Below are 13170 nucleotides of genomic sequence, written 5' to 3'. Positions count from 1 at the left end.
CTCATTTTCTTGAGCCATTTACATATGTATATACACACATATGGGAAGTTATGTATACATATATCTATGCTATACTGTGTAGAATACAATTCTATTATACGTCAACATATAAAGTTTGCTCAATATGATTTCTGTGAATGTCATGAGGAAATATTAAGAGCCTGAATAAACATGGACAATATTTGCAGAATGCACATAAAATTGAAGATGGTATATAAGCAAAAATGTGAAGAATATCACTTACAGCTTTCATATCGAATGCACTTTAAAATTTTTAATAGATTAAAATATTTAAATCATTTTACCCAGTTTCTTGTTTTTTTTTTCAAAATGTGTCTCCTGGATGATTTGAATTACATATGCTGCTCAAGATCCTTTTAACAACAGTGACCTAATGCCTTAAATGTGTTTCTGATATTTCCATTCACTTGATCACTGTTCAATAATTGTACCAACTTGATAACTGTACTTTTTTTATCACTTTAAGAATGTAACTTTCATGTGTGAGTATACACTTTTGATCCTAACTCTTTGGAGGCACAGGCAGGTGGGTCTCTTTTTTGAGGTCAACCTGGTCTATATAGGAAAACCCTATCTTAAAAAAAATCAATCAATAAATAAGCAAATAAATAAAAAGAATTTAAAACATTTGTAATTAATACGAACACAACCACATCTTTAGTAACAATTGATTTTTTCTTGCAGATAATTCATATAATCAATTTGCAAAATGCTACATAGTGTCATATAGGAACTCAATTTCATTGTAAAATAAACCTGCTTTTCTCTTTTAATTGGTTGCTCTTAGTTAACATTTTCATACGCATATATAATTTATTCTGATTATTCTCTCCCCCACATCGTCCCATTCCCTCCCCTATGAATTCAACATATATAGTCTTCTAAATTTAGGCTTTCCAATGTCTGATTTCTCTTTTAATTATTATACATTCCTTTACTTTTCCATCTATAGTTTATGATATCTTAATAAGAAACCCATTCTGTCATTAGCATTATCTCAGTGCTTGGTAGGAGACATTGACATTCTTCAGTAGCTTGTCATCAGTGCAGTTAATGACATCGAGGTCTCTCTCTGTTTCTGTCTCTCTCTGTCTCTGTCTCTCTGTCTCTGTCTCCCTCTCGGTCTCTCTCTGTTTCTCTGTCTCTTCTGTCTCTCTGTCTCTCTGTCTCTCTCTCCATCCCCTCCGCAACTGTTTTGTTTTCTAATACAAGGTCTCACACTTTAGTCTAGCCTTGAACTCAAGGCAATCCACCTACCTCAGCCTTGTGAGTGTTGGGATTCCAGGCAAACACCATCTTGCCCAGTGAATTTTGTGACTCTCGTACATCCCTTTACTATTTCTGAATTATTTTTAATAATGCTGTAACCCTTTTCTAGTTTCTAGATGTAGATACATTAACTGATTAGAAGGTTTAATTTTTAAAGATTTATTTATTTATGTACATGAACACTCTGCGAGTGTGCCTGCATGTCAGAAGAGAGCTTCAGACAGAAGAGGGCATTGGATCCCACTACAGATAGTTGTAGGTCACCATGTGGTTGCTGGGAATTGAACTTGGGAGCAATGGAGAAGCAGCTCTCTTAACCACCAAGCCATCTCTCCAACCTGATAAAAAAGATTTTAAATTTCATTCTTTTAGTGTTTGTTTGCATCTTTCTTCTTGAGAACACTGTGATGGAATGTCCAAATGGTAATTAGTGGCGGTTGGTAGAAGGAGCCATATGTGTGATGCTGCCATATGTGTGAGGGGCTGGAAACAAGGTGCAGACACAAGACCCCGGCCCCGTGCCCTGAGGCTCGCATGCTGGATGTGGGCTCTGAAGCCCCATCAGGATACCTTCAGGTGAGGAAAGGTGGTGCTGTCTTGTGCCCTGCTGAGCCGGCCTAGGAGAGTGGCAACCACAATCACAATGTCCAAGCTGCGCGAGCCTGGGGCAGCGCGAAGCTCCGGAGGCGATGACCTTGGGTAAGTCACGGTGGGCCTGGGGGCCCGCAGAAGCTGCCCTGGGCCTCCGCAGAGTCCTGAGGGGGGATTGACCGGTTTGGGCGCAGCCCGGAGCTCCACGCCACGCGCCTCCCCGTGTCGCGCCTCACCGTGTGTCCTGCACCGTGGAGTGGGCACAGGTGTCCTTCCCACCCCGCCGCTGGACCGCGCCCGAGCCGGGCCTCAGGGAACACTGAGCTCCTCGGTGAGCGCGGGGGCTGAGGGGACCGGGCGCGCGCATTATATTTGGCGCCGGCAGCCAGGGCGCCTCCGCCCAAGTTGACTCCTGTCTCTCCCTCTCCGACCCCGGCAGGCCCCAGAGGTGATTCTGCCTGCACGATGTCCTCCTTGCTGGAGGCGAGCTCTTCCCAGGAGCCACATCGCGAACAAAAAGAGAAAGAAAAAAAGAAAAGAAAAAGCAGAGGAAGCAGCCAGGGAAGGGGGCGGTAACGGCGTTGGGGGTCACCTCGGCCACCAGAGGGCGCGCTATGACAGCGGCGGGGTTTCCAACGGAGACTGCAGCCTCTCAGTGTCCAGGGATGAAGCCTGCTAGAGGACCTGGAGGCTTGGCGCTCCCGCGGATCCCTAGCCTGTCTGCGGGTCTGGTCCCCAGGGACAGCAAGCAGCAAGCAGCGCTGGCTGCCCCGCCAGAGCAGCATCATCAGGGTAGGTAGAAGACCCGCGCCCCTCCTTGGACTCGTTCTGCCCACCCCACCTCTGCCCTGGGAAAGCAGTGACAGAAGGAGGCAATGCAAAGTGAGCCCACTGGGTAGGGGAAGGGAGGGTTCAGGGATGTATGGAGAACTGAAGCAGGGATTGGAAAGCCCTTGGCATTGGGAAAGAATGGAGAGGTGCTCTGGAGTGTGCATGAGAGCTGTGCTCTGACATCCCCAGAGCAACTTGGGGCTCTCACCTCTTTCCAGATTGACTTGGAATTAAATGTCCTGTACCTGCCAGGGCAGGACAGGCTTTGCAGAGGCAGCTTAGCCTGGTGGCACACTCCCTGTAATGTTTCTATTGTATGTTAAAGGGCAGTGATCATGGGAAAATATTTTCTTAAAACCTCAGGCAATGAATGTATTATTTAATAGATTTCTTCTGATCTACTTTGAAATTGGTTGCCCCTTGAAAGAGATTGTATTTGGAGGATGTAAAATACCCTCCTTCAATTACTCGGAGAAAGGGAACATAAACAGAGATTTCCTCTTTTTTAGCCTCCAAAGCTCTGAGAGATTACAGTTCTGCGTAATTTAATTCTTTCCTACCTGCTATGAGCAGGCCTCCAGATCAGCAAGTTCCTTTGGAATGGTTTTGCTTGTTTTTGTTTATTATCCATGGTGCTGATTAGAAAGCCACGAATTGTTTTGTGAATTTTAAATTTCAAGAGGTGACACCCAGAGTTGATGGTGGTTTCCTTCAAACATTGCAGTGTAGTTGCAGCATAAAAAAAATATTTCTTGTGACAAGAAGTGCAAAAAGAAAGTTGATGAGCTAAGAAAAGTAGAGCCTTGAGCCAGATCAACCATTTGGCTTCCTCAAATATGGAGCAAGCATGGAATGTGGCTTTTTCAGAATCGAGGGGGTTTTTAGGACTGAGCAGTGAATGCTGTCTGGTGCGAACCCGTCCCTTTTGTGGCTGACAACCCTTAGGAGAAGGTCAGAATGTGCCAACAGCACGGAGTTGTCACTGGTGGTGTTTGAACTCAGATGTGCTCAGGAACTGTGAAAGTTTCTCTGTTATCACCCTGGAGCCATCTAGTGAAATAGACCACTGTGATGCTGTGTAAGAGGCCATTGTGAGGGCTGAAGAGATGGCTCAGTGGGTAAGAGCACCAAGTGTTCTTCCAGAGGTCCTGAGTTCAAATCTCAGCAACCACGTGGTGGCTCATAACCATCTGTAATGAGTACTGATGCCCTCTTCTGGTGTGTCTGAAGACAGCTGCATTGTCTCACATATAAATAAATAAATCTTACAAAAGATTGTCATCTACTGCAGTTTCTGTGTGGACAGGGCACAGTTAAAGGGCTTTAAGATCAAGTACATTGCCTGTCTTAAAGATCAAGTGTATCACCTAAGTTTCAAACCAAGAAACCTAGTGTCTTTTTTGCTGCTTGTGTATCTTTTAGTGATGTATCTTTTCTCCTAGTACATCCTTTGTTTCCATAATAGTTGTTTTCAAGTATATATGATTAGCGCTCCTATTTGCAGAGCTATTCAATATTTTCATTGGTTAAATATTTGTGGTGAATTTACATTGTGATATCAGTAAAATGCTATGTGAAAATTTTAGAGAATATACCGGTTTGGGTAATTTTAATAACCTTTGCCCTCAACTGGTGGCCTGTTTTCACATTGAAAAGACTGGAATTCATTACCATCCATACCAGGATTGATAGGGAAGCAAAATGGACAGTGACAGTGTTGTTCTCTTTGACAGTTGTGGGAGCCAAGAAAGAAGTGTGACTTGATTTTTGTGATTTACAAAATCAAGACTCAGTATCATTACTATAGAGGCCCATGGAAAAATGATGAAGTTTTCAGAAATCACCAGGTGAAGAAATGGTGGTTTTGCTTATATTGAATTCTGAGTTTCAAAGTTATGTTTCATTTTTCTTTATTCCTTAATGAGGGTTTTATTAAGTTTTTTATTCACCATTACACACTTAGATGCACAGTGCTAGGATCGTAGTAGGTGCTCATTAAATCACTGACCATCGGGGAGGAGGAATGATAAGAAAGTATGTATTTTCTGTAAGTTCTGTTAGTTTCGGGAACAGGGGTTTTCGGTTTACCAGTCATACCTTGGTATCTTGTCCCACATAAGACAACTTGACAGAACCTCCTTTCTGGCCATTATGTTCAACTTATTTTTCTCTTAATCATTGTTGAAAATCATGGAAGTAGTGTGGAAAATTGATTGTACCTGCAGTATACCAAAAAAGCCCAGTCTAGATAGGTAAGCAGTTATGTTTCTCCATGAGCTGATGTATTAAAACATCTAGATTTTAGGAATTTAGTGTTGTGTTTTCTAAACATACATTTTACAGCATACAGATAACATCGTGATAGAATAAAGGAATCTTTTGATTTAGCACCAAATTCCATAAAGCAATGACTACTGCACAGCTCTCTTGGCCATATGAATAGCCGAAATTATATTTCACTCCTTTAAAGAAATAATGAAAGCACTTAAGGTTAAAGCAAAGCCAATGGGAAAAGTTTGCTGTGGTGTTTCTCTTTGGTTTCTTGTGCTCTTTCTAGAGAATGACTTTAAGAAGTCAGGGCGGTCAGGTGGTCAGTTTGGTCAGGCAGACATGAGCAGATGGTTAAGTGATGTGCTAGGGCCCCATAGGCCAGTGAGCCCAGCTGAAGAGGAGAGGCTAGCCAGTGAGACTGACTGAAGAGCAGAGGCTAGCCAGTGAGCCTGACTGAAGAGCAGAGGCTAGCCAGTGAGCCTGACTGAAGAGCAGAGTCTAGCCAGTGAGCCTGACTGAAGAGCAGAGGCTAGCCAGTGAGCCTGACTGAAGAGCAGAGGCTAGCCAGTGAGCCTGACTGAAGAGCAGAGGCTAGCCAGTGAGCCTGACTGAAGAGCAGAGGCTAGCCAGTGAACCAGGCTGAAGAGCAGAGGCTAGCCACTGAGCCAGGTTGAAGGCTGAAGAGCAGTGATTTTAACATTTATTTCTAAGTTCTTCAGTTTTCCTAAAAGACAAAAGTTTGCCTCCATAAAGTTTGACTTAGAAGGTTCTTCTTGCTCTCTTCTTCTTATCTCCTTTCCTCTTGCTCTTATGACACAATAATTTCCTTTCTCTCAATGCCTTACTCTCAATGCTATGCCTTTACTTCTAAGTTCTTCTTGAGTTCTGTTCTGTTCTGTTGAGTTCTGTCTAAAAAGCTTTCTCTCTCTTTGTCCTCAGCATTTGTATATCTCTCTGAACACAGCATCACATGGTGAAAAGTTCACCACAACTTTGCACAGGAATTCAAATCATAAGTTGGATAATCAGTTTACGACAGAGAACGTTTACATACATATCCATGAAGAGTAATCATCAGGATAAACCGTTACCATCTGTCACTAGCTCTCCACATTCATGGAGAGTTAAAAGCTGTAATTTTTATGAGAAAACAATAAGTGAAATTACCTATAGGCAAATCCAGTCAATTATTTATGTTTAGTCCTTGCATCTATAGTAAATCATTAGTTCTCTTTTTATGAACTTTGGTTAATTGGTTTATACCCTCTTAGCATGGGTTCTAATTTGTAGATGCCTCCTTGGTATTGCAGAAGCAATTCACTCATGACACTTTAAGAAGGAAGAGTTCGCAATGCAATTTTGATTACCAGAGAAAACATAATAGCTGTCCCATTATAAAGGAGTTAAAATTACTAATCTAATTTTAGGAATTCTTATAGAACCATCAGAAGAATTAAGAAATCATCTATTTGTCTGTACATCATCACGCCAAGACAATACATCTTCGTTGCTCTGTGGTGATCTGCTCAAAAGAGTGGGGTAAAGAGCATGACAAATACAGAGGCAGATACTTGCAGCCAACTATTCAGCTGAGAGCAGGGTCCCAAATAGAGGAGTAAGAGAAAGGATTGAGGGACCTGAAGGGGTTTACAGCCCCATAAGAACAACACTGAGAAACAGCCAGAGCTCCCAGGACCGAAACCACCATCCAAAGAGTACACATGGACAGACCCATGGCTACAGCTGCATATGTAGAAGAGGATGGCCTTCTTGGGACAAATGGGAGGAGAAGCCCTTGGTCTGGTCAAGGCTTGATGACCCAGTGTAGGGGAAAGCAGAACAGGGAGGCAGGTAGGCCTGGGTGTTTGGGTGGATGTGGTAACACCCTCACAGTAGAAGGGGGAGGGGGCTTTATAAGGGGTTTTGTGGAAACCAGGAAAACGGATAACGTTTGAAATGTAACAAAAGCCCTCTCTGGGGAAGGGATAAGGTGCTCTGAGCCCCTACTTCCCTGCTGCCTCCCTTTGATCACAACTGTGGTGCATGGTGTCAGCCTGGGACTCTCCATGGGCTGCTGCTGGCACTGGTCCTGGCGTTCATGGCCAAGAGCATGATGAGCAAGGAGCACATGGTTTGTCCCGATTCAGAGCAGGGCTAGTGGCCACCAGAGAAAAAGCACAGCTTCCTGTACGATCATGAGGTCTTCCTGGGCAAGGAGGACTCCAAGACCTGTGATAGCTAATCCTGGACGAGAGCAGGAGAGGCTGGGGAAAATTGTTAATCCAATTGACAGTGATGAAGGCGGCCTTGTTACTACTGAGGACCTGAAAGTTTGGATCAAACAGGTACAGAAAAGATACATCAACCAAAATGTGGCTAAACTCTGGAAGGATTATGATAGGGACATAGATGAAAAATCTCCTGGGAAGAATACAAGCAGGCTACCTATGGCTACTACCTGGGAAACCTTGCTGAATTCCAAGATAGCTCTGATCATCACAACTTTAAAAAGTTGCCTCCACGAGATGAGAGGAGGTTTAAGGCCTTGACGGTGACGTGACAGCTACTTAGGACGGGTTTATTGCTTTTCTTCAATAAGAGGATTTAGAACATATGAAGGAGATTGTAGTTCTGGAAACACTGGAGAATATCGACAAGAACGGGGATGGTTTTGTGGACTAGGATGAGTACATTGTGGACATCTTTTTCTCACGAGGACAATTGCCCTGAGACCGACTGGGTTTTGTCTGGGGAGCCGTTCAATGATTTCCCAGATCTGAACAAGGATGGGAAACTGGATTAGAATGAGATTCACCATTGGATCCTCCCTCAGGACTATGACCATGCACAGGCTGAGGCCCAGCATCTGGTGTATGAGTCAGATAAAAACAAGGATGAGATGCTGACCAAGGAGGAGATTGTAGACAACTGGACCATGTTTGTGGGAACCCATGCCACCAATTACAGGGAAGATCTTACCAAAAATCATGATGATCTTTGAAAGAAACTCATCCTTATGTGGACAACAGTCACATGCTTTCTACGGTTATTCTGGTTGATTGCTATATTTGTCAAGTATATAGCAGTTGTGTCCCTTAACAATAAGAAACCTTTCTAAAGCTCAAAAAAATCATGCATTGCACCACAAACAATAATAGTAGGATATTTAAACACCCCACTTTCATCAATGGACAGATCAGGGAAACAGAAATTAAACAGAGACACAGAAAGACTAACAGGTTATGAAACAAATGGATTTAACATATATTTATAGAACACTCCACCCTAAAACCAAAGGATATGCCTTCTTCTCAGCATCCCATTGTACCTTCTCCAAAATTGACCATATAATCGGTCACAAAACAGGCCTCAACAGATACAGGAAGGTAGAAATAATCCCATGCCTCATATCAAAAAACCACGGACTAAGGCTGCTGATCAATGACAACAAATAGGACAGAAAGCCCACATATACATGGAAGTTGAAGTCAATGACAACTTGGTCATTGGAGACATATGAAAGAAATTAAAGACTTCTTAGAATTTAATGAAAATGAAGATACAACAGGGACCACAGGTAAGACCAAATTTTCTGCTGCAAGAAAGCTGCCTGGTGAGCTTGGGACACACGGAAGCAGAATTTCTCTAGGACCCGGCACGTTCTGTGTTTACTGGAAGTCCCACACCCGCGGATCCCGGCCCGCAGCAGCTCTCTGCTCCCAGACCCGGTGAGAGAGAGACCCAACCGCCTGGTCAGGTGGGCACTCCTGAGGCTGCAGAGCGGAAGAGACCACCAACACTGCTCACCCCTGCCCACATCCCTGGCCCAAGAGGAAACTGTATAAGGCCTCTGGGCTCCCGTGGGGGAGGGCCCAGGAGCGGCAGGACACCTGCCTGAGACACCGCTGGAACCTGAAAGAAACAGACCGGATGAACAGTTCTCTGCACCCAAATCCCGTGGGAGGGAGAGCTGAACCTTCAGAGAGGCGGACACGCCTGGGAAACCAGAAGAGACTGCACTCTGTGCACATCCAGGCGCCAGAGGAAAACACCAAATGTCATCTGAAACCCTGGTGCACGGAGGCTCCCGGAAGGAGTGGCACTGATTTTCCTGGTTGCTGCCACAGCGGAGAGGACTTAGGCAGTACCCCACGAGCAAACTTGAGCCTTGGGACCACAGGTAGGACCAACTTTTCCCCTGCAAGAAACCTGCCTGGTGAACTCAAGACACAGGCCCACAGGAACAGCTGAAGACCTGTAGATAGGAAAAACTACACGCCCGAAAGCAGAACACTCTGTCCCCATAACAGGCTGAAAGAACACAGGAAAAATAGGTCTACAGCACTTCTGACACGCAGGCTTATAGGACAGTATAGCCACTGTCAGAAATAGCAGAACAAAGTAACACTAGAGATAATCTGATGGCGAGAGGCAAGTGCAGGAACCCAAGCAACAGAAACCAAGACTACATGGCATCATCGGAGCCCAATTCTCCCACCAAATCAAACACGGAATATCCAAACATACCAGAAAAGCAAGATCTAGTTTCAAAATCATATTTGATCATGATGCTGGAGGACTTCAAGAAAGACATGAAGAACTCCCATAGAGAACAAGTAGAAGCCTACAGAGAGGAATCACAATAATCCCTGAAAGAATTCCAGGAAAACACAATCAAACAGTTGAAGGAATTAAAAATGGAAATAGAAGCAATCAAGAAAGAACACATGGAAACAACCCTGGATATAGAAAACCAAAAGAGGACACAAGGAGCTGTAGATATGAGCTTCACCAACAGAATACAAGAGATGGAAGAGAGAATCTCAGGAGCAGAAGATTCCATAGAAATCACTGACTCAACTGTCAAAGATAATGTAAAGCTGAAAAAGCTACTGATCCAAACCATACAGGAAATCCAGGACTCAATGAGAAGATCAAACCTAAGGATAATAGGTATAGAAGAGAGTGAAGACTCCCAGCTCAAAGGAGCAGTAAATATCTTTAACAAAATCATAGAAGAAAACTTCCCTAACCTAAAAAAAGAGATACCCATAGGCATACAAGAAGGCAACAGAACTCCAAATAGATTGGACCAGAAAAGAAACACCTACTGTCACACAATAGTAAAAATACCAAACCCACAAAATAAAGAAAGAATATTAAAAGAAGTAAGGGAAAAAGGTCAAGTAACATATAAAGGCAGACCTATCAGAATCACACCAGACTTTTTGCCAGAAACTATGAAAGCCAGAAGATCCTGGACAGATGTCATACAGACCCTAAGAGAACACAAATGCCAGCCCAGGTTACTGTATCCTGCAAATCTCTCAATTAACATAGATGGAGAAACCAAGATATTCCATGACAAAACCAAATTTACACAATATCTTTCTACAAATCCTGCACTACAAAGGATAATAAATGGTAAAGCCCAACATAAGGAGGAAAGCTATACCCTAGAAGAAGCAAGAAACTAATCATCTTGGCAACAAAACAAAGAGAAGAAAAGCACACAAACATAACCTCACATCCAAATATGAATATAACAGGAAGCAATAATCACTATTCCTTAATATCTCTCAACATCAATGGCCTCAACTCCCCAATAAAAAGACATAGATTAACAAACTGGATATGCAACGAGGACCCTACATTCTGCTGCCTACAGGAAACACACCTCAGAGAAAAAGACAGACACTACCTCAGAGTGAAAGGCTGGAAAACAACTTTCCAAGCAAACGGTCAGAAGAAGCAAGCTGGAGTAGCCATTCTAATACCAAATAAAATCAATTTTCAACTAAAATTCATCAAAAAAGATAAGGAAGGACACTGCATATTCATCAAAGGAAAAATCCACCAAGATGAACTCTCAATCCTAAATATCTATGCCCCAAATAGAAGGGCACCTACATACGTAAAAGAAACCTTACTAAAGCTCAAAACACACATTGCAACTCACACAATAATAGTAGGAGACTTCAACACCCCACTTTCATCAATGGACAGATCATGGAAACAGAAATTAAACAGAGACGTAGACAGACTAAGAGAAGTCATGAGCCAAATGGACTTAACAGATATTTATGGAACATTCTATCCTAAAGCAAAAGGATATACCTTTTTCTCAGCTCCTCATGGTACTTTCTCCAAAATTGACCATATAATTGGTCAAAAAACGGGCCTCAACAGGTACAGAAAGATAGAAATAATCCCATGCGTGCTATCGGACCACCACGGCCTAAAACTGGTCTTCAATAACAATAAGGGAAGAATGCCCACATATACGTGGAAATTGAACAATGCTCTACTCAATGATAACCTGGTCAAGGAAGAAATAAAGAAAGAAAATAAAGACTTTTTAGAATTTAATGAAAATGAAGGTACAACATACCCAAACTTATGGGACACAATGAAAGCTGTGCTAAGAGGAAAACTTATAGCGCTGAGTGCCTGCAGAAAGGAACAGGAAGGAGCATATGTCAGCAGCTTGACAGCACACCTAAACTCTAGAACAAAAAGAAGCAAATACACCCAGGAGGAGTAGAAGGCAGGAAATAATCAAACTTAGAGCTGAAATCAACCAAGTAGAAACAAAAAAAACAATAGAAAGAATCAACAGAACCAAAAGTTGATTCTTTGAGAAAATCAACAAGGTAGATAAACCCTTAGCCAGACTAATGAGAGGACACAGAGAGTGTGTCCAAATTAACAAAATCAGAAATGAAAAGGGAGACATAAGTACAGATTCAGAGAAAATACAAAAAATCATCAGATCTTACTATAAAAGCCTATATTCAACAAAACTTGAAAATCTGCAAGAAATGGACAATTTCCTAGACAGATACCAGGTACCGAAGTTAAATCAGGAACAGATAAACCAGTTAAACAACCCCATAACTCCTAAGGAAATAGAAGCAGTCATTAAAGGTCTCCCAACCAAAAAGAGCCCAGGTCCAGACAGGCTTAGTGCAGAATTCTATCAGACCTTCATAGAAGACCTCATACCAATACTATCCAAACTATTCCACAAAATTGAAACAGATGGAGCACTACCGAATTCTTTCTATGAAGCCACAATTACTCTTATACCTAAACCACACAAAGACACAACAAAGAAAGAGAACTTCAGACCAATTTCCCTTATGAATATCGACACCAAAATACTCAATAAAATTCTGGCAAACCGAATCCAAGAGCACATCAAAACAATCATCCACCATGATCAAGTAGGCTTCATCCCAGGCATGCAGGGATGGTTTAATATACGGAAAACCATCAACGTGATCCATTATATAAACAAACTGAAAGAAGAAAACCACATGATCATTTCATTAGATGCTGAGAAAGCATTTGACAAAATTCAACACCCCTTCATGATAAAAGTCCTGGAAAGAATAGGAATTCAAGGCCCATACCTAAACATAGTAAAAGCCATATACAGCAAACCAGTTGCTAACATTAAACTAAATGGAGAGAAACCTGAAGCAATCCCACTAAAATCAGGGACTGGACAAGGCTGCCCACTCTCTCCCTACTTATTCAATATAGTTCTTGAAGTTCTAGCCAGAGCAATCAGACAACAAAAGGAGGTCAACCGGATACAGATCAGAAAAGAAGAAGTCAAAATATCACTATTTGCTGATGATATGATAGTATATTTAAGTGATCCCAAAAGTTCCACCAGAGAACTACTAAAGCTAATAGACAACTTCAGCAAAGTGGCTGGGTATAAAATTAACTCAAATAAATCAGTAGCCTTCCTCTACACAAAAGAGAAACAAGCCGAGAAAGAAATTAGTGAAATGAAACCCTTCCTAATAGACCCAAATAATATAAAGTACCTCGGAATGACTTTAACCAAGCAAGTAAAAGATTTGTACAATAAGAACTTCAAGACTCTAAAGAAAGAAATTGAAGAAGTCCTCAGAAGATGGAAAGATCTCCCATGCTCATGGATTGGCAGGATTAATATAGTAAAAATGTCGATTTTACCAAAAGCGATCTACAGATTCAATGCAATCCCCATCAAAATACCAATCCAATTCAAAAACCCAGGATATCTAAAACTATTCTCAACAATAAAAGGACTTGAGGGGGAATCACTATCCCTGAACTCAAGCAGTATAACTGAGTAATAGTGATAAAAACTGCATGGTATTGGTACAGAGACAGACAGATAGACCAATG

General features: G+C 42.2%; 1 protein-coding gene across 1 annotated transcript in view; it reads left to right on the top strand.

Moving 5' to 3' along the window:
* Positions 1 to 2548: 2548 nt before the first annotated feature.
* LOC148003510 (disks large homolog 5-like) overlaps positions 2549 to 13170 on the top strand; it is a 77416-nt gene continuing 66794 nt past the window's right edge. The window contains exon 1 of the transcript XR_015629358.1: positions 2549 to 2673. The gene's annotated coding sequence lies outside the window, so the exon portion shown is untranslated. The remainder of the gene's footprint in view (positions 2674 to 13170) is intronic.

The sequence above is a fragment of the Rattus norvegicus genome, chromosome 9 (assembly GCF_021556685.1).
Source record: "Rattus norvegicus strain SHRSP/BbbUtx chromosome 9, alternate assembly SHRSP_T2T, whole genome shotgun sequence".
Classification (NCBI taxonomy): Eukaryota; Metazoa; Chordata; class Mammalia; order Rodentia; family Muridae; genus Rattus; species Rattus norvegicus.
Note: the sequence above shows the minus strand (reverse complement) of the source record. Positions and strands in the feature narration are given on the sequence as shown.